Consider the following 27,963-nt stretch of genomic DNA (forward strand, 5'->3'; position numbering starts at 1 on the left):
ACTTAGTGAGAAAGGTAAGGAATAGAGAGGGAAGGAATTAATACTATGTGTTCCATACTCTAGATTCTCTCTCTCTAATCTATCACATTTAATGCCAAGCACTTAATAGGTGACTTGCAATTTTTTGGTTCAACATTGGTTGCCACTTCAAAACATTTTTATATCATTGAAAATTGAGGTTGATTTTATTTTTGCCTTCTTTTCAGAGATGGAAGAGCTGAGCTCAACAGCATAAATAACTCATGTAAAGTTATACAATTAGTGAGTGGCAGGACGTGATTCAAGATCAGGTTTGCCTGATTCTCCAAACTATCTTTTAAGAAAGGCAAACTATTTCTATAAGAAACATGGAGAAAATGCAGCAGTTGAAAGATTAAAAGATGTATTATAATGCAAATACTTAGCCGGAAGGGTCCTTAACAGTTACATAATCAAATCTCCTTATTTTGAAGATAAGGAAATAAATCCAACAGGTAAATGGGAATTGAGTCAAAAGTATAATAAGAGAACATGTTCATATTTTAAGTGTCCATAAATTCTACAGAAGGTTGCAATTCTCTGTTGAGTCCTATAATGACATTTTAGAAAACAGGTTTTGCATTTGATGGGTAAATTGATACTCATCATCATCATTAGCTTTGATATCTAAGATAGAAAGCTTCAGGAAAGTGCTCTCTCATCACTGTAAAAAGAAATGTGGATTTTAGCATACCATTCTTTGAAATGTCTTTTTTCTTTCATCTATGTGTAGTTAATTTTTGTTAAGTTTCCATGCATGCTTTAAAAAAAGTGAACATCGTATATTTGTGGATTTCAGGTTTTTATATTTATATTAGATCATTTGTTTATATCCTTGTTTTTTAATATTATTCTTATTACCTGAGAGAGATATATTGATACATCCCCATTTTTCCTTGTAATTCATCCTGAGTTTTAAAAAACATTCATTTATGGTTTTAAGTACATACAAGTTCAAAACTGTCATATGTTCTCAGTAGCTTCTTTATCTTGTCATGTAATGGCCCTTTTCCTTTCTAGGGTTTTATATTTAATATCAAGGTGCAAATTTATTTTTTATACTAGTTAGCACTAGATAGGTACTATTAATCTAAAAGCTCACATCATTCTTTAAAACTGGAAAGTCCTCAATCATTCTCACTTCATATTTTATTTTTTTCTACCATTCCATTTTTTTCTTCCCTATTAAAAGTATTGTAGTGGTTCTCATCTGCTTTCTGTGTTTAATTTTTTTCATTTAAAAATGACATTAAAAATAATTTAGAAATAAAATTTTTTTTATTGAAAAACTTTGCTTTATCCCGAGTTACCAATTTACTATTTTATAAATTGCCATTTTCTCTTTGACTGACTGAAAACAAAATTAGATAGAATTAAATTTTCCTTAAATTTTTAAAAATCTCTTGTCCACTTCCTCCTGGTTCATATGCATCTCTTTGTCTTTCATAATTTATTCTTTTTATAATAGATATTAATTATATACTCTTGGATCATAACTCATTTTATTATTTTCTTCCATTTTGGCAGTGAATTCCTTTTTCAACTGGTGATTTTGTTGGTCGTTTGTCTTTTAGTTTTTCTTCTGCCATTGGGAGTGTTCATTTTGGGAACTTATCTTCCCCATGCTTCAAGTCTGATGATAGGTTTCAACTTGTTCACTGAGGGGCTCCTTCCCTTTCATGAAGTTGGTAGAAGATTAATTTGGACCAAGTTCAGTCCAGGTGGCTTTTTATATTTACTTCAGGTATATTTACCTTTGTATAAGTTGGAGTTCCAGTCTGCAGGACAGGGGTCTTCAGGCTCCTTCCAGGGAACAGCAAAGTCCTTGGGCTGCCCCTTCAGTGTGGTATCTGGCAGCAGTCCTTCTTGCTCTCATTACCCCACCAGTAATTATTCTTGCTTTTGGGTACAGATACTAGTGGGGTGAGCTGAATGCCACAGTTCTCACCACTCTGGGTTATTATTCCTTTTCTGTTCCATAGAGGAGTACATCTGGTATTATTATTTTTTTTTATAATTTTTGTACTGTGTTTGTGGTAGGTATAGAAGTTCAAAGCATGAATTAGTTCACCAAAAGTTTCTTGGACATTCTTTATACAACTGCCAATATTTTATTTCTAACAGTCAGATTCAGTTATATCTCCCCTCTGTTTAAACACTTACACTGGCTTTCTCATCTCAAGATGTCAGTTTCCTTAGTTTCCTTCGTGAGGCATTTAAGATTTCTAACATTCCCAATCAATATCTAATCTATTTGTCCAATCACCTACAATTATATATCTATATCTATCATCATCTATATTACATATCTGGTGACTTAGCCACAACAAACCCCATTATCCAACCATGTCCACCTGTCAAAATCATATATATCTTTCTACTTTCAGTCCAAATATCTCATCTGAATAATTAAAAACCTTGCAAGGCCACCCAAATTAAATTACACCCATGACTTTATTGAGCACTTTCTCTATCCTGCATTTTACTAAATTTCTTTTCACTATGGCATTATAAATTCCATCGTGGAAAATTTCATGGCTTATTTGTATAAACAATCTGTATTATCACTATAGGTCAATTGACCAAATGAATTGACATTTGGAATTAACTCTACTAATTTCCAACCCATACCCCAAGTCAATATTACAGCATCCACCACTGGGGAACATTTACTGTCCATGTTTTAAGGAGGGCTGATTTTTGAGGAATAGAGACCTAGGAAGTACATATAATAATAGTAATGGAAGCTCACACTTATACAGAACTTCTCATGTGCCAGATTCTATATAACTACTTGGCATACCACTCATTTAATCCATACAACAACACTGTAAGGCAGGTACTAGTAGTAGTCTTATTTTACGGATGAAGAAACTGAAGCACAGAGAAAGGTACTGCACAGAAACATGTTGTCTGAAGTTACATAGCTAGTAAGTTGCAGGCTGGATTTTTTTTTTTTTTTTTTTTTTTTTTTGACAGAGCGAGAGAGCACAAGCAGAGGAAACAGCAGAAGGAGAGGGAGAAGCAGGCCTCTCACCAAGCAGGGAGCCCGATGCGGGGCTTGATCCCAGGACCCTGAAACCATGACCCAAGCCAAAGGCAGACACTTAACCATCTGAGCCACCCAGGCGCCCCTGCAGGCTGGATTTTATCCAGTCTATCTTCTGTGTCCATGCTCATAACCACCATATTTTACCACCTCTCGATACACATATTTCACCATTTTCAGACTGAGTGAGAAGAGAAACAGGCATCAAATATCTAAATGATTTAATAAGGTCTATAATAATTTGTTACAAATTTAATATTTAGATAATAATTGTTTGGGGCTTGTTGCCTGCAAGAACATATGCTCCTACAGAGTGAGCACCTCTTGAAACACCAAAGGTTACCTGATTCATCTGGAGAGCCCAGGATCTTTTTTATGTTTATCTTGACTTGTAAAAAGCATCATTGTCTGTTGATCCATTGCTGAAGGAAAATAAAAATAATCCACAGCTTCCTTTTATATTGAGTGGCTAGAAGAATTACAATGGCTTGGCATTTGCTAAATGTTTTCAAAGCAAACCACACAAGAATATGGCATTTACCTTTGTCTTAATATTGATGGAAAGATTACAGAAAGAATGTCACAGATGAAGTGACCTTTTAGATAGACTGGTACTATCAACACATTCATTAATATTGGGAAAAAAATGAAACTTATGAATGCAGTGTGAGTTTAATAATTAGTCACACTCTCTTTGGCAGTTGTCATCATGGCTAAATTTACCACTCTATGGAATAAAAACTTTCTTCATAAACTTTAGCCAAACCATTATATAACAGATAATCATTAAGAATCTGGGTCATTAAGTCATCTGGACCCTCACTTTTGGTACCTAGCCACATAGAAATTTATATCTTGGAGCATGGACAATCAAATCTAGGCTGTTTAAAAGTCCCATTAATTAGGGGCACCTGGGTGGCTCAGTGGGTTAAGCGTCTTCCTTCAGCTCAGGTCATGATCTCAGTGTCCTGGGATGGAGCCTTGCATTGGGCTCCCTGCTCCATGGGGAGCCTGCTTCTCTCTCTCTCCCTCTACAGCTACCTCTATTGCTCCCCCTACTTTTGTATGTGTGTTCTCTCTGAAATCAATAAAATCTTATTTAAAAGTCCCTTTATATAAGTGAAGTGTTTCAAAATAGGAGATTTTCAGACTAGTGAATTTCCTCTATCAGTATGACAATCCCCAGATTAGCACAGGGAAGGTTGCCAATAGGACATTTCCCCCCTAACATCAACAAACATTTCATCAAATCAATATATGTGAAGTCCTATATACAATCAAAATGTTAAGCAGTCTAGTGTGGGGGACAGATAATACTGTATGATCAGTTGATAATGGTATCAACAAGGTCCACAGAGAAGCATAAGAGGAGAGAAGGGGAGTGGAAATTTGCCTGGAACAGGTAATAGCTGAGCATGCTCTGCAGTTTACCAGTTGGCAAATGGGAGAACAGTCAGTCTTTGCAGAAGGATTAGGGAGATCTAAAATAGCATGAACTTGGGGTGCCTGGGTGGCTCAGTCATTAAGTGTCTGCCTTTGGCTGGGGTAATGATCCCAGGGTCCTGGGATCAAGCCCTGCATCAGGCTCCCTGCTCAGCCAGAAGACTCTTTCTCCCTCTCCCACTCCCCCCGCTTTTGTTCCCTCTCTTGCTGTAGCTATCTCTGTCAAGTAAATGGATAAAATCTTAAAAAAATTAAAATAGCATGAGCTCTTTGAAATTATAATAATTCAACAGTAGAAATATTTGATAATATTTAAAATGGCAATATCAGAAATAAGATAGTACAATATTGAAGTTCCCTGATAATTTTGGTTTTGTAAAAGTAATCTGATAGTATTGGGTTACTCTCCAAGCAAATATCTTGATTAGGCATATTTTCTATTCTTAACTAGAAAATGAAATGAAACCATAGTGGTACTAAAATCACAAGCTGTGAATCATTGGGATATCTATATACAAAAGTAAGCCAGCATCTCAGACAGGTCTAATATAAAGTGAAATCAGTGGTGCCTTTAATATCTTGGATTTTGGGTATAAAAATGAGAAACATACCAGTGTTTAGTCACAGACAGCAGAGTTAGTAGGATCCTGATTATCTTCAAGAAAAGTGAAAGGAGAAAAAATCAGTTAATTATCTAGTATTTCACTGCAGTAAACATGTTTGGCTGCTTTAGGGTCTTGAAGATGATGTTTTCTCAGCTCACAATGATGCTTGTCAAAAAGGCTTCCTCCTTTCATATTCTTCAGGACTCAGTTCAAATCTCACCTACTCAGAGAGGTTGTGTCCCAGTGCTATGTCCCCATCCTCATTCTCATCACATCTTTATACTTTGCAGAACTTGTCCTGATCTATCTACAATTAACTTGTTTGCTTATGTGTATCCTTATTTTGGAGTAAAAGCCCCACAGAGGCATTGGCTATTCTCCTTTGCACATTATATACCAATACTATATACCTGGGTATATATTATACCCAAAATAAAAGGCAACAATTCAATAAGTATTTGTTGAAGGAAGGGAGAATTAAAAAAATTTATTCAGAATCATAGTAGGGAAATTAATAGTAATGTTATATTTGTGATTTCCTCCCTCCCTCCCTTCCTTCCTCCCTTCCCTTCCCTTATTTATTCATAGGTCAATGGGCCAGAATGCCTTTCACACTGTATTACATACATAATATTATTACCCCTGAAAATTGTGTGGAAATTAATTTTTGTACGCATTATTTATAATTATTTTGGCAATTAACTTTCTCTGTAGCTTCACAGCTGCTCAATCTCGATTTCTAGTTGATCCTTGGCGGGCAACAGCTACTAATGCTGTAGCTTTACTATCTTTGCCTATCAGTCACAGTTAACAATCTGTTTGCAAATATTTTTAAATGCTCAAGGGAATTTGCCATTTAAATAAACATTTGCATATAGTTTTTAATAATGCAAGCTTTAGCTTATTTATTTTACATTCTCATTTGTATTCATTGATAATTTTCAACATGGTGCCTGAGAAATAGGAAGAGAAATTCACTTCTCAGTGTTAATTTTACAAATCGTTCAGTCAACCACTCTGATACTTTCTCATTTATATATAAGAACTAGAAACAAGTATTTAGCAATGGCTGTCCTATACCATCTAGAGTTCTAAGAAACAAACAAATAGAAAGTAAAAATTATATTCTTCTGAGTGCTCATTATATTTTTGCATATAACATTCAGATTTCTGGATCAGTTTGGTGCCACAAATTATTCACATTTAAATTTCTTCATGATGACAAAGTATTTAGGTAAAAGTATCAGATATCCAGAAAGCAACTTTTAAATTTACCATGCTATCATTTATACCGTATGATTCTAAATGAAAAGAAATAATGCATAGAATAAAATTGTTTAGCACTAAGTGTGAATTTTAGGAATGGAATGGAGATATATTTGGAGAGATATAGATATTCCTATGTTCACAATATATATGTATATAATGAGTGTATACATATGTATTCTGAAGATATTTATTTTTTTAAAGATTTTATTTATTTGAGAGAGAGAGAATGAGAGATAGAGAGCACGAGAGAGAAAAGGATCAGAGGGAGAAGCAGACTCCTTGCTGAGCAGGGAGCCCGATGTGGGACTCGGTCCTGGGACTCCAGGATCATGACCTGAGCCGAAGGCAGTCACTTAACCAACTGAGCCACCCAGGCGCCCGAAGATATTATATTTAATAAAACAGCACTATTTGTTACTATGGCAGCTAATGTGTGAATTTCCAGAAATTCATTGTTTCCATAATTTCTTTATTGGTTTCTAGAATTTTGGTTAGCCAAAGAAATTTGAAATGGCTATATTTTTTTCTGAGTTGTTGTCTTGGTTCAATAACTCATCTATAAGGAATACTTAGTTTTGTTCAACATAGCTATTTAAAGAAACCCTTATCTGTATTGTCATAATTTTTTTGATATAAAGGAGGTTGGAAGAAGATGGTGGACTAGGAGGACCTTAGGTTCACCTCATCCCATGAATACAACTAGATAACTATCACATCATCCTAAGTATCCCAGAAATTGACCTGAAGACTGACAGAACAAACTCCACAACTAAAGGGAGAGAGGAGGCCACATTGAAGGCAGAAGCCAGGCAGAGATATAGTTTGGGAGAGAAATGGATTATGGATGCTGTGATGGGGAGGGAGCCACAGTCATGAGAAGTGAGAGACAGACAACCATACAAGGGACCACAGAGGAAAATGAATCCCCATAGCAATTGGCTTGCAGCAACTGCCTTGGAAAGTAAGAGGGGACAAATTTCAGGAATTCTTGCAACCAGAAGGTCTTAAAGATAAGCTTTAAAGGTCAGTGGCTTGGCTGAGATAGGGCCTGCAGGGCATTGCACTGCTCTTGGAGAGAAGACAAACAGCCCCAGGACATACAGCATGGAAACAGCCATCTGAAGAATGTCTGGGGCACACAGTGGGGAGGTGATTCACTCATCTCAGACCATTTCCAGAACGATGGAACAAAGGCCCTGGAAGGTATCATTTTTCTCCCCTGCTCCTCAGGGAATAAGCACAGGGCCACCTGTGGGAGCCAGCAGAATGCTAACACTCCCTACATAACTTGCTTACATAAACTCTGTACCCTATGCTGTGGTGGAACAACCCCTCCTAGTCACACATGCCTCAGTCCCAGCACAGTGGGCCCCTCCACTAGAATACTGGCACAAACCCCGGCCAACACCACATATCCTGACTCAGGAGTTTTGCAGAGCTTCAGTTCTGGTGGTGGTGGTGACAGGTCTCATTTCACAAATAGACCAGAGCATACCTAATTAAAAGGCACCACTTTCAGGCCACAGACAAAACACTGCCCAAAATAGAGAGAGCCCCTGCAGATGACTGGCCTGAAGGATAAAGAGGCCAGGAAAAAAGAGCAGGGCATACACAGCACACATTAGAGCACCAGGCCCTGGGGAATAGGTAGCACCTCGTGGCGGGGCACCACAGAACCTCTTCTTCATAAGGCCATAGCCCTCAAGAAAAGGAGATGTAGCTGACTTTCCTAAACAGAGAAACAGGCACAAAGACTTAGACAAAATGAGAAGACAGAGAAATTTATCCCAATTGAAAGAACAGGACAAGGCCACAGACAAAGTAACATTCCTGATAGAGAATTCAAAGTAATGATCATAAGGATAGTCACTGGACTTGAGAAAAGAGTAGAAGACATGAGTGAGACCCTTAACACAGATAAGATCATAGCAGAGATAAAGGGCTCAATAAATGAGAAACATACTTGATGCAATGAACAGCAGGCTGGAAGAAGAAGAAAGAATTAATGACCTGGAAGACAGAGGAGTGGAAAGTAATCAAGCTAGAACAAAAGGGAGAGAAAAAAAAGAACTAAGCAAATTGAGAATAGACTTAAGGAAAACAGTAAGTCCATCAAACATAGTATTCATATTATGGGGGTCCCAAAAGAAGAGATATAAAAGGGAGCAGATAATTTATTAGAATAAATAATAGCTGAAAACTTCCCTAATCTGGGGGAAGGGAACACATATCCAGATCCAACAGGCACAGAGAACTCATCAAAATCAACAAAAACAGATCCACACCAAGACATATTGTAACTAAATTGGCAAGATATGGTAATAAAGAAAAAAATGTTAAAAACATTAAGACAAGAAAAGACACTAACTTATAAGCAAAACCCATATACCTAACAGGGAGTTTCTCAGCAGAAACTTGGCAAGCCAAAAGAGAGTGGTATGATATAGTCAAAGTGCTGAGTAGGAAAATTCTGCAGACAGAATACTCTCTAGCAAGGCTATCGTTAAGAATGGAAGGAGAGAGAGAGTTTCCCAAACAAAAACTAAAGGAGTTCATAGCCACTGAACCAGCCCTGCAAGAAATAGTAAAAGAAACACTTTCAGTGGAAAAGAGAGCCCCAAAGTGACATTATAAAGGTAGGAAAAACAAAAGCAGTAAAAATGAATATTTCTGTAAAAAATTAGTCAAGGAACTCACAAATTAAAAGGATGTAAAATAAGGGGTGCCTGGGTGGCTCAGTTAAGCATCTGACTTTTGATTGCAGCTCAGGCCATGATCTCAGGGCTGTGAGATTGAGCTCCATGTCAGGCTCTGCACTAGGCATGGAGCCTGCTTAAGATTCTCTCTCCTTCTCCTTTTGCCCCTCCATCCCCAGCTCTTGCTCTCTCTCTCTCAAAAAATAATACATAAATAACATATACCTAAAACATGGGGAGAAAAGGCAGGAAGAATGGGTTCAAACTTAATGACCATTAATTTAATATAGATTGCTATATGCAAAAGAGGTTATATACAAACATAACGGTAAACTTATATCAAAAAACAATAATATGCAGAGGAGCCCACTAGGATCCAGAGCTGCTTCAGCCCAAACTGGCTGTGATCTCTTTCCCCATGCTTGAGGCCGCCGAGTTCTACTTTAACGTGGACCATGGCTACCTGGAAGGCCTGGTGTGGTGGTGCAAGGCCAGCCTCCTGACCCAGCAGGACTACATCAACCTGGTCCAGTGCGAGACCCTGGAAGATGTGAAAATTCATCTCCAGACCACTGATTATGGAAACTTCTTGGCTCATCAAACAAATCCTCTTACTGTTTCCAAAACTGACACAGAGATGAGGAAAAAGCTATGCAGAGAATTTGAATATTTCCGGAATCATTCCTTGGAACCCCTGAGCACATTTTTTACATACATGACGTGCAGTTACATGATAGACAATGTGATTCTACTGATGAACGGTGCATTGCAAAAAAAAACCTGTGAAAGAAATTCTGGTCAAGTGCCACCCGTTGGGCCGTTTCATGGAAAAGGAAGCAGTCAACATTGTGGAGACACCTTCTGATCTCTTTAAAGCCGTTCTGGTGGAAACACCATTAGCTCCATTCTTTCAAGACTGTATGTCTGAAAATACCTTTGATGAACTGAATATTGAATTACTGCGCAATAAACTGTACAAATCTTACCTTGAGGCATTCTATAAATTCTGTAAGAATCATGGTGATGTCACAGCAGAAATCATGTGTCCTATTCTTGAGTTTGAGGCTGACAGATGTGCTTTTATCATCACTCTTAACTCCTTTGGCACTGAACTGAGCAAAGATGACCGGGAGACCCTCTACCCTACCTGCGGCAAACTCTACCCTGAAGGGTTGTGCCTTTTGGCTGAAGCAGAAGACTTTGATCAGATGAGGAGAGTAGCAGACCATTATGGAGTATACAAGCCTTTGTTTGAGGCTGTGGGTGATGGCAGTGGAGGAAAGACATTGGAGGATGTGTTTTATGAGCGTGAGGTACAAATGAACGTGCTGGCATTCAACAGGCAATTCCACTATGGTGTGTTTTACGCATACACAAAGCTGAAGGAACAAGAAATGAGAAATATTGTGTGCATAGCAGAATGCATTTCACAAAGACATCGAACCAAAATTAACAGTTACATTCCAATTTTATAACCCAGTGTGGGGCCTCCAGTGCAGAACATCTTAAATATTAAGAAGAGCTTCTAAGGAAAATAAAAAGAGTTGTGTTGTGTTAAAAAAAAAAAAAAACAATAATATGCAAAGAATAAAGAGAAATAAATCCAAACATATCACTAAAGAAAATCAGCAAACCCTGAAAGATAAGAAAGCATCAAAGAAAATATTCATGAACAACCACAAAACAAATAAGATGACAATAAATACATATCTATCAATAATGACTAAATTTAAATGGACTAAATGATTCAATCAAAAGACAGGGTAACTGAATGGATTAAAAAACAAGACCCATTTATATGCTGCCTACAAGACAGACTTATTTTAGGCCTAAAGACACCTGCAGATTCAAAGTGAAGGGATGGAGAAATATCTATCATGCAAATAGATGTCAAAAGGGAAATGGAGTATCAATACTTATGTTGGACAAAATAGACGTTAAGATAAAGACTGCAACAAGAGATAAAGAAGGATTCTATATGCTAAAAAGGGGACAAACCAACAAGAAGATAAAACAATTGTAAATATTTATGTACCCACCATAGGAGCACCAAAATACATAAAACAGTTAATAACAAACATAAAGGAGCTAATAGATAACAGTAAGGGACTAGTAAGGGACCTTAACACCCCCTTTACATGAATGGACAGATCACCTCAACAGAAAATCAACAAGGAAACAATGCCTTTGAATGACACAGTGGAACAGATGGATTTAACAGATATACTTAGAACATCCCATCCTAAAACAGCAGAATACACATTATTTTTAAATGCACATGGAACATCATTGCAGGGGAGGAGCAAGATGGGGGAGGAGTAGGAGACCTAAATTTCATCTGGCCCCAGGAATTCAGCTAGATAGCTATCAAACCATTCAGAACACCTACAAACTCAACAGAAGATCAAAGAAAAGAATAGCAGGAACTGTCTGAACAGAAAAATGACCACTTTCTGGAAGGTAGGACATGTGGAGAAGTGAATCTGAGGGAAGAATATGGGAAGATAGACAGTAGGGGGAGGGATCGTCTGTTACCTGCTACTGGCAAGTGATAGAGCCACAGAGCACAAAATCAGAACTTTTAGAAGTCTGCTTGGCTGAGGGACGTCATTCCGGTGGCTAAGCGGGGGTGGAACTCTCACTGGGACAGTGTGGTCTCAGGAACCTTGGGGTCACAGAAAGACTGGGGGTGCCTGAGTGCAGCAGAGCTCGCAGGTATCAGAGTGGGGAAGCTGGCTGCAAAGACGGAGCCAAGGAGTGGGCTCTCAGCTCGGGGTTGCGATAAACTGTGGTCCGCAGCACAGTCAGGCCGCTGCTCTTCAAGCAGGGACCCAACAAGCAGCAGATCAGGAAGACTCCCCTTCCTCCCCCAGGAGGAGTGGTGCAGGAGCGCACTACAGGAATCTGCTGGGTTTGGAGACTCCACACCAAGTCGGGTGCCAGAGATAGAAACGCTTGGTCACAGCCCGGGTGAGCACGGAGTGCGGCCAGAGACCAGGGAGACAGGAGTGATTGACTGCTTTTCTCTGGGGGCTCACTGTGGAGTGGGACCCTGAGCTCTCGGCTCCTCCGGGACCAGAGACTGGGAGGCCGCCATTTTCAGTCTCGTCTTCCAAAGCTATATGGAAAGATTTCAGGGAACAAAAGCTCCCGAGAGCAAACCCTTGCAGATTACTTAGCCTGGCCCCTGGCAAGGGTGGGGCAATCCCACCTCAGGGGGATTTTACAGTCATATTTACAGTCATATTCCATCCCTTCTTTGTATTTACCCTTATCATATTTTTCCTTTGCACAGCAAGGGAAACAGTCAACAAAACCAAAAGACAACTGACAGAATGGGAGAAGATATTTGCAAGTGACATGTCAGATAAAGGGCAAGTATCCAAAATCTATAAAGAACATATCAAACTCAACACCCAAAGAACAAATAATCCAATCAAGAAATGGGCAGAAGACATGAAGAGACATTTTTCCAAAGAAGACATCCAAATGGCCAACAGACACATGAAAAAGTGTTCAACATTGCTCGGCATCAGGGAAATACAAATCAAAACCTCAGTGAGATACCACCTCACACCAGTCAGAATGGCTAAAATTAACAAGTCATGAAATGACAGATATTGGCAATGATGCGGAGAAAGGGTAACCCTCCTACACTGTTGGTGGGAATGCAAGCTGGTGCAGCTACTCTGGAAAACAGTATGGAGGTTCCTCAAAAAGAGGAACTATTTCTTCAAAATAGAGCTACCCTACGACCCAGCAATTGCACTACTGGGTATTTACCCCAAAGATACAAATGTAGTGATCCAAAGGGGCACATGCATCTGAATGTTTATAGCAGCAATGTCCACAATAGCCAAACTATGGAAAGAGCCAAGATGTCCATGAACAGATGAATGGATAAAGAAGATGTGGTATATATACACAATGGAATATTATGCAGCCATCAAAAAATGAAATCTTGCCATTTGCAATGACGTGGATGGAACTAGAGGGTATTATGCTAAGCGAAATAAGTCAATCAGAGAAAGACAAGCATCATGTGATCTCACTGATATGAGAAGTTTGAGAAACAAGACAGAGGATCATAGGGGAAGGGAGGGAAAAATGAAACAAGATGAAACCAGAGAGGGAGACAAACCATAAGAGACTCTTAATCTCAGGAAACAAACTGAGGGTTGCTGAAGTGGAGAGGGGTGGGAGGGATGGGGTGGCTGGATTATGGACATTGGGGAGGGTACGTACTATGGTGAGCACTGTGAATTGTGTAAGACTGATGAATCACAGACCTATTCCCCTGAAACAAATAATACATTATATGTTAATAAAATTTTTTTTTAAAAATAAAAAAAATGCACACGGAACATTCTCCAGAATAGATCACATATTAGCCCAGAAAACAAGCCTCGCTGAATTCAAGAAGTTCAGAGTTATACCATTCATCTTTTCTGACAATGCTATCAAACTAGAAGTCAACCACAAGAAAAAATCTGGAAATACCACAAACACAAGGAGATTAAATAACATGCTACTAAAAATGAATGGGTCAACCAAGAAATAAAATTAAAAAAGGGAAACAAATGAAAACACAATGTTACAAAACTTTTGGGATGCAACAAAAGTGGTCTAAGAGGTAAGTTTATAGCAATACAGGCCTACCTCTAGAAGAAAAATCTCTAACAACCTAACTTTACACCTAAAGGACCTAGTAAAAAAAAAAAAAAGCTGCTAAAAGCAGCAGAAGGAAGGTAATAATAAAGATTAGAGCAGAAATTGTGTAAAAACTAAAAAAAAAAAAATATATATCAATGAAACCAAGAACTGATTCTTTGAAAAAAATCAATGAAGTTGATAAACCTGTAGCCAGTCTTATCAAGAAAAAAGAGAGAAAAGATGCAAATAAAATCACGAATGAGAAAGGAGAAATAACCAACACCACAGAAATACAATTACAAGAGAATGATATGAAAAACAATATGCCAACCAATTGGACAACCTAGAAGAAATGGATAAATTCCTAGAAACATAAACTACCAAAACTGAAATAGGAAGAAGTAGAAAATTTGAACAGCCCAATCACCAGCAAAGAAATTGAATCAGTAATCAGAAAACTCCTAACAAACAAAAGTCCAGGACCAGATGGCTTCACAGGCACGTTCTACCAAAAATTTTAAGAAGAGTTAATACCTATTCTCAAACTATTCCAAAAAATTGAAGAGGAAGGAAAGCTTCCAAATTCATTCTGAGGCCAGTATTACCCTGAAACCCAAACCAGAAAAAGACACCACTAAAAAAGAGCTACATGCAATATCCCTGATGAACATAGATGTAAAAATCCTTAGCAAAATACTAGTAAACTGAATCCAACAATTCATTAAAAAAAATTATTCACCACAATTACGTGGGATTTTTTTCCTGGGCTGCAAGGATGGTTCAATATTCACAAATTAATGTAATACATCATATTAATAAGAGAAAGGATAAGAATCATATGATCATTTCAATAGACACAAAAAAAAAGCATTTGAGAAAGTACAAGATCCAATGATGATAAAACCTTTCAACAAAGTAAGCCTAGAGGGAACATACCTCAACATAATAAAGGACATTTATGAAAAACCCACAGTTAACAACCTTCATGGGGAAAAACTGAGAACTTTTCTTCTGTCAGAAACAAGACAAGGATGTCCACCCTCACCACTTTTATTCAACATAGTACTGGAAGTCCTAGCCTTATCAATCAGACAACAAAAAAATAAAAGGCATCCAAAAAATTTTCACTATTTGCAGATGACATAATATTATACATATAAAACCCAAAAAACTCAGCCAAAAACTGCTAGAACTCATAAATGAAATAGTAAGGTCACAGGATTCAGAATCAATACAGAAATTTGTTGTATTTTTATACCCTCATAATGAAGCAGCAGAAAGAGAAATTAAGAAAGCAATCTCATTTACAACTGTACCAAAAACAATAAGATACCTCAGAATAAACCTAACCAAAGAGGTAAAAGATCTGTACTCTGAAAACTATAAAACACTGATGAAGAAAACTGAAGATGATACAAAGAAATGGAAAGACATTCCATGCTCATGGATTGGAAGAATATTGTTAAAATATTCATACTATCCAAAGTAATCTACACACTTCATGCAATCCCTATCAAATACCAACAATATTTTTCACAGACCTAGAACAAACAATCCTAAAATTTGTATGGAACCACAGAAGACCCCAAATAACCAAAACAATCTTGAAAAGAACAGAATAGAAAGAAGAATCTATAGGTCAATAGAACAGAATAGAAAGCCCAGAAATGAACCTACAAGTATATGGTCAATTAATCTTTGACAAAGGAGGCAAGAATATGCAATGGGAAAAAGTCTCTTCAATAAATGGTGTTGGGAATACTAGATAGCAACATGCAAAAGAATGAAACTGGGTCACTTTCTTATACCATACACAAAAGTAAGTTCAAAATGGATTAGAGACTTAAATGTGAGATACAAAACCATAAAAATCCTAGAAGACAACACAGACAGTAACCTGTGTGACATCAGCCATAGCACCTTCTTTCTAGTTATGTCTCCTGAGGCAAGGGAAACAAAAGCAAAAATGAAGGCAACCTACATAATGGGAGAAGGTATTTGCAAATGACATAACTGATAATGGGTTAGTATCCAAAATATATAAAGAACTTACACAACTCAGTACCCCAAAAATAAATAATTCAATTAAAAATAGGCAGAAGACATGAACAGACATTTCTCCAAAGAAGACATCTGGATACCCAAGAGACATAAAATGGTATTAATCATGACTTACCATCCAGGAAATGCAAGTCAAAACTACATTGAGACACCATCTCACCTGTCAGAATGGCTAAAATCAACAACATGAGAAACAAGACGTATGGGGAAGAATGTAGAGAAAAAGGAACCCGCTTGCACTGTTGGTTGGAATGCAAACTGGTGTAGCCACTGTGGGAAACAGTATGGAGATTACTCAAAAAGTTAAAAATAGAACTACTTTACAATCTAGCAATAATCCTACTGGATATTTACCCAAAGAATACAAAAATACTAAATCAAAGGGATACTTGTACCCCTATGTTTATAGAAATTTGCAATAGCCAAGATATGGAAGCAGCCCAAGTGTCCATTGGTTGATGATTGGATAAAAAAGAAGTCACACGCACACACAAACACGCGAATATTATTCAGCTGTTAAAAAGGAATGAAATTTTACCATTTGCAATGCCATGGATGGAGCTAGAGAGTATAAGGCTAGGTTCAATAAGTCAGTCAAAGAAGGACAAATGCCATATGATTTCACTCATATGTGTAATTTAAGAAACAAAACAAACTAGTAAAGGGAAAAAGAGAAACCAAGAAACAGATTCTTAACTATTGAGAACACACTGATGTTTACCAGAGGGGAGGTGAGTTGGGGGGATGGGTAAAATAGGTGATGGGAATTAAGGAGTACAATTTTCATGAGGAGGACTGGGTGATGTATGGAATTGTTGAATCACTATATTGTTCCCTGAAAGTAATATAACACTGTATGTTAACTAACTGGAATCAAAACTTAAAAAGGCAAAAAAAAAAAAAAGTATGAGTATGCATTTATTTTAAATACCATAGGTTTTCTAATTTTGTGTCATTTCTAATGTGTCAATTTCCTTTATTTATGTAAGTTTTCTGTAAGAATGAAGATGTTGACTCATAATGTGGATATACATATAAGAGTTTTTTTTTTTAACAAAATTATGGTTTGGTTCAAAAGTTGTAAAATTTCCTTTAAAAAAAGGAATCAGTATGGATAAAACAATTTCATTTTTAACTTGATTAAATATCTGACATTCTTAGATTGAATATATTTTCATAGCATTTTCTGTGTATTTGGGATCTTGCTGGCAATGTGTTGCTGTTATTTAAATCATAATCAATATTCTAGCAAAGTGCTCTACCTTGAGAGGATGTGAATCTTCCAAGATGGTGTAATCAGGGATCTATATTCTAGAAACTGGACTCTAAATCAACCTGGTGATATTTTCAGAAAATATTCCACTTTACCTTGAAGCTCATGAGCATTATCATTGACATTGAGTTTATTCACTCTGTATAGGTGAAATCTCTGAAATAAACTGGAAATGATCACTTGGTAAGATCACTTTGATGAGATCAAGTACTAGAATGCAATGACATTAAATGAAATATAAGTTAAAGTATAATCTAAGACATTGTAGTAATGACTAATAAATGTTTCTCTGATCAAAGCTTTGAATCATAAGGGACTTTAGTTAGATTTAAAGAATAATATTTAGTAATGGTGTTTCTAAAAAATGTAAAGTTAAAGGAGATTATACTGTAAACAAACTGGAATGTAATAGTCCACTTAGTAGACATACCACTATGTTAATTAATCTACCTTTAATAGGGATAAAAATTTTGTAGTTTGGGAATATAAAAAGATAGCTTAACTTTGTTCACTGACTTAACTTTTAACTGGAAACTTCCTGGTTTTAAAGTTAGTATGAAAGAGTTATCTTTTGTAAAGAAAATAGCTTACTAATATTTGGGAGTATTTTGAAACACTTGGCATTAATATTTTTAAATATGACTAAATTAGCTATCTGGTTTATTAATTTGTCATTACAAATTTAGTTTGTATCATCTGTTACAGAGCAATTATTTGTGTCAATTGATAAACTAATGTTTTGAACTTGTATACTTTATATAATGTTTTAGATCTATGGTGATTCCATATGACTTCTAGAGGGGAGGGGGGCCGGGGGAGGGTTAGCCTGGTGATGGGTATTAAAGAGGGCACGTTCTGCATGGAGCGCTGGGTGTTATATGCAAACAATGAATCATGGAACAATACATCAAAAGCTAATGATGTAATGTATGGTGATTAACATAACATAATAAAAAAATGAAGGTTTTTTCTTTGTAAAAAAAAAACGACTTCACAAAGGAACAGCTATCATCCACATAGGATGGGTTTAAAAAATAAATTGAGCATTAAATCCCAAAGTTATTGCTATTTCAGGAGGGAAGGATGGTTGTTAACATAACCTCAGAAAAATATATAGAGTCATCATTTTATTTTTCCACAGATGGTACTCATGTTAGAAGTTACTTTCTTCCAAGTAAATTATCAGGCTAGTCCATGTTACCCCTCCCAGCTGTAAAGCACAGTGGAGAGTGAGAGATGAGGGAGAAGGTGAATATATGTACACATATATACACACACATACACAGGCAACAGGCATTATGAGGAATAATGAGAGAATTACACTTCTATATTCTAGTACTTCATTGTTACAAACAAAGGCAAATAAGTAAGGGTTAAAGGGCTTTTTAAATTATTGATCAAATTTTATACTGTAATTTTGAGTGCATACATATAAAGAAGTAGCTACACTCAGTCTGAAAATACAAGTCTAATAGTGTTACCCTTGTTTAAACTGACCAATGTGGGATATAGAGGATGATTAGTACTAAAACTCAAAATAATAAAAGTAGAAGATGTGAATGAGACCAGAATAGACATGATTCCTTCACTAGGTCTTCTTTGATACTCAGTTTTATGAACTATTGGTGGGCAAAATCTCAGAAATAAACTAGAAATGATCACTGGATGAGATCACTTTAATGAGATTTAGTATTGGAACTAATATCAGGACAATATGTTTTTGGAGTTAATGTCACCTGCATTAAGTACATGTTATCTGTTTCATAAATAATATGTTATTCAGTCCATAATGTAGGCCAGTCAATTTAATATTTACTCTTAATAGAGATCCAAACTGAAAAAACTTTAACTGTTTTTATTCTGAATCTGGTGGACAATAACAGGGAGCAACTTGTGAAAAGCCCAAGTCAATAGCTCTTCTTAGAAAAACAGTACCTAAAAAACTGATTCCTATCTAGAATTCCACACATTACAAACCCAAAATCGTCAAGAAGTCAAAGCATTCTTTATAAAATATATGTAATATACAAATATCATAAAATTGTCAGTAAAAATTATCACATTATTTAAAAAATTAGATGGGTTCCTAAAATTTTTTTGGCGTCTTTTTGTAGACATTCACCTGTGAAATATGACAGGAAGTCTGCACTTTCAGAGTTGTGTTATGACCTTCAGGCATTGCTTCATTCCCATGAAAATAATTTAAACATCCTAATAGTTCAATAAATTTGCTACCTTCTGTAGCCTCAAGGATACATTAGGAGACATATTTTTGGGTACACCATTTCCAATGATCATTGTTTAGTTACTTAAACCTTAAATTTCTATTCAGTTGTGGTGCTAAGCACTATGATAAATGTTGGGTATAGAGAAAATCAAAGAACATAATCTCTGTGCTGGAGGCATGGGGAAGTAAGCAGAGGTAGGGCATAAATAATTGTATAAAGTTCTAGAAAAGGGGATTCTGTGCTCTGCAGAGACAAAGGAAGCAGAAAAGCGACCATGCCCCAGAATGTCAGGGAAGAGCTAGCAAAAGAGTGGAATTTGAGTAAGGCAGTTTTCAGATTGAAAGTTTGGGGTAAAATGTTTCCAGTTTTTATGCAAGAGACAGAACCTTATAAACAAGGACTCTATTAAGGGAACAGTGAATGTCCTACTGTGACTTAGGTCTAGTGTGTACAAGGGAGAGTAGCAGGACTTGAATCAAGAAGACAGCTTGTCAACAGTCAGGTTGGGCTAAGGTCTGTTTTATCATGATAAAGACTGGATTTCATCTGATAAATTTATAGGGATTTTACAGTTAAAACTTTTCTGTAACTAGAAAAGTAGTATGATAAAATTTGGAAAATACAGAACAGTAAAAAAATTGTTTAAATGTCACCAAGTATCTGCCCAATCTGTTAGACAAGTATGGTAAATAAAACAATGCCCCCACCTCCAAAGGAGATCTCTGTCCTAATCCACAGAACTTGTGGATATGTTACTTTTCATGGTAAAAGGGACTACAATTTTGGATTGCCTGGGTAGGCCCAATGTTGTTACCCTGTTCTTATGGGATTTAGAGAAGGAGATGTGATTACTGAAGTCAAGGTATATGAGAGATTGAGATTTAAAGATGCTACACTGCTAGTTTTAAAGATGGAGAAAGGAAAAGAAGCAAGGGTGCAGTTGGTTCTAGAAGCTGGAAAAGGCAAGGGGATGGACTGTCTCCTAGAGCCTCCAGAAGAAGGTAAGTCCTTCCGAAATCTTGATTTTAGGACTTCTGGCTTCCAAAATTATAAGATAATGATACACTGTGTTGTGTTAAGCCACAAAGGTTTTGATCATTTGTTACAGCAGCAATAGGTCACTAATGCACCATGTAAGTCCCAAGAGAGCAGAGACTGCATCTCTCTAACACAGTGATGACAATTCCTCTTCTGCTTGCCATCGTGCTTAAAATGCTTAAAAGTCATTTTGTGATGAATGAATTTTTCATCAAGAACACTAAAACTTACAGATGGTAAACAACAGCCTGTGTGATTTATTAGGAAATGATTTAAGACTGAAGTCAATGAAGGTTTTTAAAGCAGCAGCATAATATGATCAGATTTGTGCTTTAGAACTAGAACTCTTTGTGGGTGTGAGCTAAATAGATGGGGGTGGAAGGAAGAGAACACAGCGAAGAAGTGACTGAAAAAGTTTAGGCAAGAGGTCTTAAGATCTGTGCAGACAGAAGGCCAGGGAAAGGAGAGGAAGGAAGAATATATGGGAAGTTGTGATTGAGGATTAGCTGGACAATGGACTCCAGCAACTCTACTGTAAGTTAGAAAAAAAAAGAGAAACAAGGCTCTGTTGAGAAAATATACTATAATTGACTCACAATTGGCTTATTTGAATCAAAAATTAACTGTAGACAGTTGTGCTACAATGACTTTTTTAGATGACAACAAGGACTTATTGGTCACTATGTTAATATTTATGCTTCTCTTGCCATTTACTTCTTTATCTGAGGAAAATTATGTATTTATGTTTTTTATTCTCTTATGTGAAATGCCATTATTTCCTGAAATGGCTCAGTTGCACTTAATAGTGAAGCTTATTAAAGAGCACTATTTTCTTTGTTTCAATTTGTCTTATACAAAACACAACAGCTGCAGGACAAGACCATAAATGAAAGATACTATTCAGTTCATAGCCTTCAAATACTGTGACTCATTAAAAACCCTGATGGGCAAATTGCCTGTTATCTCATTTTCAATATAAAAAAATACACAAAAAATGGAGGACAAAGGGAATATGTGTCTGGTGTCCTTCCCTCCTAGAGAAAATTGCAAATTCACAATAATTTCACGCTAAAAAAGCTAATTTTGCCTCTATTTGTCAATGTTGAACAAGAGGCAATTTAATTTAAAACAATTTTTTAGTATATTTCAACATCCCACATCAATAAAAATTCTCTCTAAAAATTAAGGATTTTCTTTTAAAAGAAATTATTAAGTGATATTCTTCATATCAAATTTTAAAAAATCTTTTACATTAAGAAGAAGAAAAATACTCAGATGGTTAATGATAAAATGACTCTTTCACCTTTGCATTGTATTTCACTTTCTTAATCCCAAACCTGCAATCATTGAGTTTGTACCTAAATTGGGCTCAATTCAGGATTATAATGGATGATTACGGGTGAAAGGTGCATAATCTAGTGATGGACTTAGATTAGGTTCCCTAACTCTATCATATCCTATCTAATTCCGATTGGGAGGGGATTCAAAGGGGGGGTAGGTAGAAAAGTCTTCATAGCCTCTGAGCTCTAGAAAGGTAGGATCTATGTATTATTCAACTATGGATTCTTCACACCTAAGCAGTGTCAGAAAACTGGTAAATTTTTCATTATTTTTCCTTAATACAGAGAGTGTTATTTAATTCAGCCTTGAAAAACATACAGAACATTACCAGTTAGGCAAGAAGGAAATGTGCTTTAGGAAGAGGTATGAGACATTTGTAACGTGGACTTTTACAGACCTATAAGGCTGTACCTGTGAAGTAAAGATGATGTGGCTGGAAAATTTTTATCAGGATTAACCTGTGAAAGGGTTTGTTTGGCATGTGAAAGATGTGGGACTTTTTCTTCTTTGATTATTGAAAGGCCATTGTGGCCTTTGGAAATCTGGGATCAAAGAACACTGTTGTAAAGAGAGAAGGGGAGATGGCTTGGTAGGCCATTCAACAGTCTGGGGGCAAGAAAACTAGTTAGCAGATCACTGTGATTTTCTCAAGAAGATTGGAGGCCAATAAGATATAAATGTCTTTGACTATGTAGGAGAGGAGTAGTTTTGTACTTTGCAATATAATACTTGTGATTTTATTTAAATCATTTGATATATTTTCTTCTAACAATCAAATATACAGGGAAGTCATTGGACACATCTGAAAATCTTAGTAGAGAAAATCCTCTCTGCAGATGTCCAGTTATATTTTAGAATTGATCATTGAGAGTGAACTCCAATTTCAGAAATAGATTGTTGTGTCAACAAGCAGAAATTCCCAAAAAGTTTGTAATCAGTCTGGAAAAGAATGTTATACATATTGGTTTCTCAATTCTAGCAGACTACAGAGTAATATTTCTACCCACCATTATGAGTTTATAAATTCACAAGGAAATGGAAGTGGGCATAAGAAGTAAATCCTACCATTAAAACACATAAGCTGATAATAAGCATTAAAGAGAATGTATATTTCATTCAGAAGTAATATTTTATTCTAAATTCTGGAAACCTATTAATTTTCCAATTTTCTGGAATATCAGAAATAGTATTACAATAGAGGATCTCTATTTCTAGCAATTTGTTTAAAAGATGATGGTAATTCTATATTGAAGTCATTGAAATTTCTAAGTTTTAAATGTACATATTTTTAATCAGAATTGTTACTTGTTTTTTTTCTTGTAGTTTGGTATTAATTTAAACACATTTCCTTGGGAAGAAGAAAATACACAAAGATGAAGCATCATATGTCAAAAACATATTTTTGATTTACTCTGACCTATATTTGGAAGGAGATACATTAACCAGAAAAAAATTTTTTTAACTGTGGTAAGATGTATTTTGGAATTAATCACCAAATATTTACTGAGTACCCACAATGTTCCCCTAATTTTTCTAGGCACTGAAAATACAGAAGAGAATAAAAGAATGCTCCCAATTGCATGGAGCTTACCTTCCATGAGAAAATCAGAAATAAATGAATGTACAAACTACAATATGTCAGGTGGTAAGAACTATGAAGAAAAATAGAACAGGGTAATGAGATAGATAGGGTAGGTGATCAGAGAACCTCTTTCGGATAAAGTGACTTTTGAGCAGAGACATAAACTAAAAATAACATAAGGATATCTGGGAAAAGAGCTTTCTACATGTATGAAGCAACAAGTGTGGTTAGAATGTTTGGCCTGGTCACTGATCTGCAGGGAAGCCAGTGTGGAGAAATAGTGTGAGTATAATAGATGGTGTTATAAGTTGAGGCAGAATTTTGTATATTGTGAATAAAATGAGATGATGAAAAATTCTTGAGCAGAGAATTACCATGACTTTACGTCCATCTTAAAAAAGAAAAAAAATCACTCAGCGCACCTGGGTGGCTCAGTCCATTAAGCATCTGTCTTCAGCTCAGGTCATGATCCCAGGCTCCTGGGATTGAGCCCTGCATCAGGCTCCCTGCTGAGTGGGGAGCCTGTTTCTCCCTCTCCCTCTGCTTCTCCCTCTGCTCATGCTCTCCTAAATAAAATCTTTTTAAAAAAAAATCAAACACATTTTTTTTTTAAAGTCTATGGGACTTCTGGGGAAGATGGCACAGTAAGAGGACCCTAAGTTTACCTCATTCCACAGATAAAACTAGATAATTCTCCCATCAGTGTAAATAACCCAAAAAATGACCTGAAAAGTGGCAAAACAAATACTCTGTGCCACTAAATGTAGAGAACAGGCCACAACAAAGGGGGAGCCAAATGGACCCAAGGGGCTGTCCTTAGGAGGGAGGGACATGGCAGATGCAGAAAGGAGAGAAGAGCAGAACCCCACACCGGGCATGGAGGACCCACATAGAGAAGATGAATCCCCATAACATTTGGTTTGAAAACCGGAGGGGCCTAACAATTAGTGGGGCTTATCACCTGGAATATTAAAAATCAGCCGCCTTGGCCCTGGGAGAGCTGGGAGGGTGGAGTCCCTGCCCTTAAAGAGACAACAAAACAAACAGCCCTACTGAGATACAGCATAGAAGCAGCAGTTTGAAAAACACCTGATGAATGGATAAAGAAGTGGTGTACACACACACACACTGGAATATTACACAGCCATCAAAAATGAAATCTTGCCATTTGCAACAATGTGGATGGAACTAGAGGGTATTATGCTAAGTGAAATAAGTCAATCAGAGAAAGACAATTATCACATGATCTCACTGATACATAGAATTTAAGAAATAAGGCAAAGGATCATAAGGGTAGAGAGGAAAAAATGAAACAAGATGAAACCAGAGAGGGAGACAAACCATAAGAGACTCTTAATCATAGGAAAAAAGCTGAGGGTGCTTTAGGGGGGGGGGGGGGGGGGGTATGGGGTAACTGGATGATGGACATTGGGGAGGGTATGTGTTGTAATGAGCACTTGGTATTATATAAGACTTATGAATCATAGACCTGTACCTCAGAAACAAATAATACATTATATGTTAATTTTTTGAATTTAAATTTTTAAAAAATGTTCAAAAAAAAATACCTCAGGTATAGAGGAAAATTTATTTATGGTCTTTTTGTGCTGGAGGGGCAGGGATCTTTAGGAGACTTCTTCAAGAAAAAAAGAGCTGGCAGGCTCCATCTTCCTTCCCCACCCCCTAGTCTAGATACATGGATACTTGTGGGAACCAACTCAGTGCCAACACTCTCCACCTAGCTTGCCAACAGTGCACCCAGCCCCATGTGCTTCTGTGGATCCATCCCCTCCAACCTAGATGCCTTGACATTTTTTTCAGATAGCTACAGGACCCCTACTGCAGTGGACCTGCCTGGACCTTGCTGGCACCATGCACCCTGCTCCTGCATTCTCCTGCACACACGCCCTTCAATACACCTTTGGCCAGAGCCCATCCAAATGATGCCACAAGACTGGCAGTGTGCAAGCATCCCCAATAGGGGCCAGCAAAAAACAACCTCTGCCCTGGGGAGAGGGGAAGATTACCACACACATCAGTCCAACTGCAGCCATAGCAGTGGGCTGGGGGCAGACATCTGGTTTGACTGCAGGCCCAGGCTACCAGTTAAAGCTTTGCAGGGGCAACACAAGGGAGAGTGCCATGCAGTTCAGTGCTACTGCATCTCGGGCAAATGCCTGATCTGACTCAACTCAAGCCTTCAGTGGCCCCAGACTGGCCCATTAACAACACAGGGACCAAACCCTGCCCACAACAGGCATAGAGAGTCATTGCAGATGCCTGGACTGGAGGCAAATGTGACTCAGCCACAACAGTAGGGTGCACACAGCACACATAGGAAACGCTTCTGAAACTCCAGGTTCTGGTGAACAGGGGACATTGAACTCCAGGGCACTACAGGAACTTTTCTTTAAAAAGTCACTACTTTCAAGAGCAGGTGACACAGGTGACTTTTCTAAAACATAAAAATAGACAAAATGAGACTGAGGAATATATCCCAAATGAAAGAACAAAATCACAGCAATAGAGCTAAATGAAATGGAGATTAATAATACACTTGATAGAAAATTTAAAGGAATGGTCATAAAGATACTCACTGGACTTAAGAGTGGAAGATCTCAGTGAGAACCTCAAACAGTGATAGAAAACAGAGAACCAATCAGAGACGAAGAACTCGATAACTGATATTAAAAATACACTAGAGGAAATAAACAGTAGGCTAGAGGAAGCAGAAGAATGGATGAGCAACCTGGAGGACAGAGCAATGGAAAGCAATCAAGCTGAACAGGAGAGAGAAAAATAATAAATGAAAATAGACTAGGGAACTCAGTGACACCATCTATTGTAATAATGTTTGCATTATAGGAATCCTAGAAGGAATAGAGAGAGAAAAGGGGATATTATAAGAAATATGTATAATTTATAAGAGATAGCTGAGAACTCCCTGAATATGGGGAAGGAATCAGACATATAGATCCAAGAGGGACAGAGAGAACCCAACAAAGTCAACCCAAGGAGGTCCACAGCAAGACAAAATAAAATAGTTACATACATGGGAAACCCCATAAGGCAACCAGCAGATTTTTCAGCAGAAACTTTGCAGGCTGGAAGGGGGTGACATGAAATATTCAAGGCACTGAACGGAAAAAAGGAAAACTCTGCAACCAAGAATACTCTATCGAGCAAGATTATCATTCAGAATAGTAGGAGAGATAAAGAGGAGAGACAAAAGTTGAAGGAATTAATCACCACTAAAGCAGCCTTACAAGAAATGTTAAAGGAGAGCAAGTGGAAAGACTGTAAGTAGGAATCAGAAAAGGAAGAAGCACAAAAGAAGTAAAATTAAGTACATCTATAAAAGTAGCCAAGAGATTCACAAAATAAAAGGGATGTAAATTATGTGGAGAGGGAGAAGAATACAGTTTGGGATCAAACTTAAGCAACCATCAACTTAATATAAACTACTATATTTATAAGAGGTTATAATATGAACCTGGTAACCACAAATTAAAAACTGGTAATAGATATGCAAAAAATAAAGAGAAATGAATCCAAGTGTTTGACTAAAGAAAGCCAGCAAACTGTGAGAGAAAAGAACAACAAAAAAGAAAATCATAAAACAAGTAACAAAAAAGCAATAAATACATACCTGTCAATAATTACTTTGATTGTAGGGAGCCTGGGTGGCTCAGTGGGTTAAGCGACTGCCTTCGGCTCAGGTCATGATCCTGGAGTCCCGGGATCAAGTCCTGCATCGGGCTCCCTGTTCGGCAGGGAGTCTGCTTCTCCCTCTGACCCTCTCCCCTCTCATGCTCTCCTGCATCGGGCTCCCTGTTCGGCAGGGAGTCTGCTTCTCCCTCTGACCCTCTCCCCTCTCATGCTCTCTCTCTCTCTCTCATTCTCTCTCTCAAATAAATAAATAAAATCTTTAAAAAAAATAAATAATTACTTTGAGTGTAAATGCACTAAATGCCCCAATCAAAAGACATAGGGTGACTGAATGGATAATAAAGCAAAACACATCTATATGCTGCCCACAGAGGCTTATTTCAGATATATAGACACACAGATTGAAGTGAAGGGATGGAAAAGCATTTATCATGCAAATGGAAGGGAAAAGGAAGCTGGGGTATCAGTACTCATCAGACAAAATAGATGTTTAAAAAAAGACTATAACGAGACAAAAGACACTATATAATCATAAGGGGAACAATCCAGCAAGAAGATAAAATAATTCAATGGAAACAGTGGCTTTGAATTACTTATTGGACCAGATGCATCTAACATATATATTTAGAACATTCCATCTTAAAACAGCAGACTACATATTTTTTTCAAGTTCATATGGAACATTATCCAAAATAGATCACATATTAGGCCATGAAACAAGCCTTAACAAAAATATTGAAGTCATACCATGGATCTTTTCTGACCACAAATTTATAAAACTAGAAATCAACCACAAAAAAAAAACTTGGAAAGAACACAAATACATGGAGGTTAAATAACATGGTACTAAACAATGAATGGCTCAAACAAAAAAATCAAAAAGGAAATAGAAAAATACTTGGAGACAAAGGAAAATAAAAACACAATATCCAAAATCATTGGGATACAGCAAATGCTGTTCTAAGAGGGAAGTGTGTAGTGATACAAGGCTACCTCAAGGAGCAAGAAAAATCTCAAACAACTTAACCTTAAAACTAA

The 27,963-nt window shown here is 37.0% G+C and overlaps 1 protein-coding gene and 1 pseudogene across 1 annotated transcript in view; one reads left to right on the top strand and one right to left on the bottom strand.

Annotated features, from left to right (window-relative positions):
- Positions 1–27,963, bottom strand: part of GPC5 (glypican 5) — a 1,333,521-nt gene that overhangs the window by 82,085 nt on the left and 1,223,473 nt on the right. The gene's annotated exons all lie outside the window — the stretch shown is intronic.
- On the top strand, positions 9,499–10,618 carry LOC112826600 (V-type proton ATPase subunit d 2 pseudogene; annotated as a pseudogene).

This window comes from Callorhinus ursinus, unplaced genomic scaffold (assembly GCF_003265705.2).
Source record: "Callorhinus ursinus isolate GAN/ISIS: 27379988/994484 unplaced genomic scaffold, GSC_fseal_2.0 scaffold7, whole genome shotgun sequence".
NCBI lineage: Eukaryota > Metazoa > Chordata > Mammalia > Carnivora > Otariidae > Callorhinus > Callorhinus ursinus.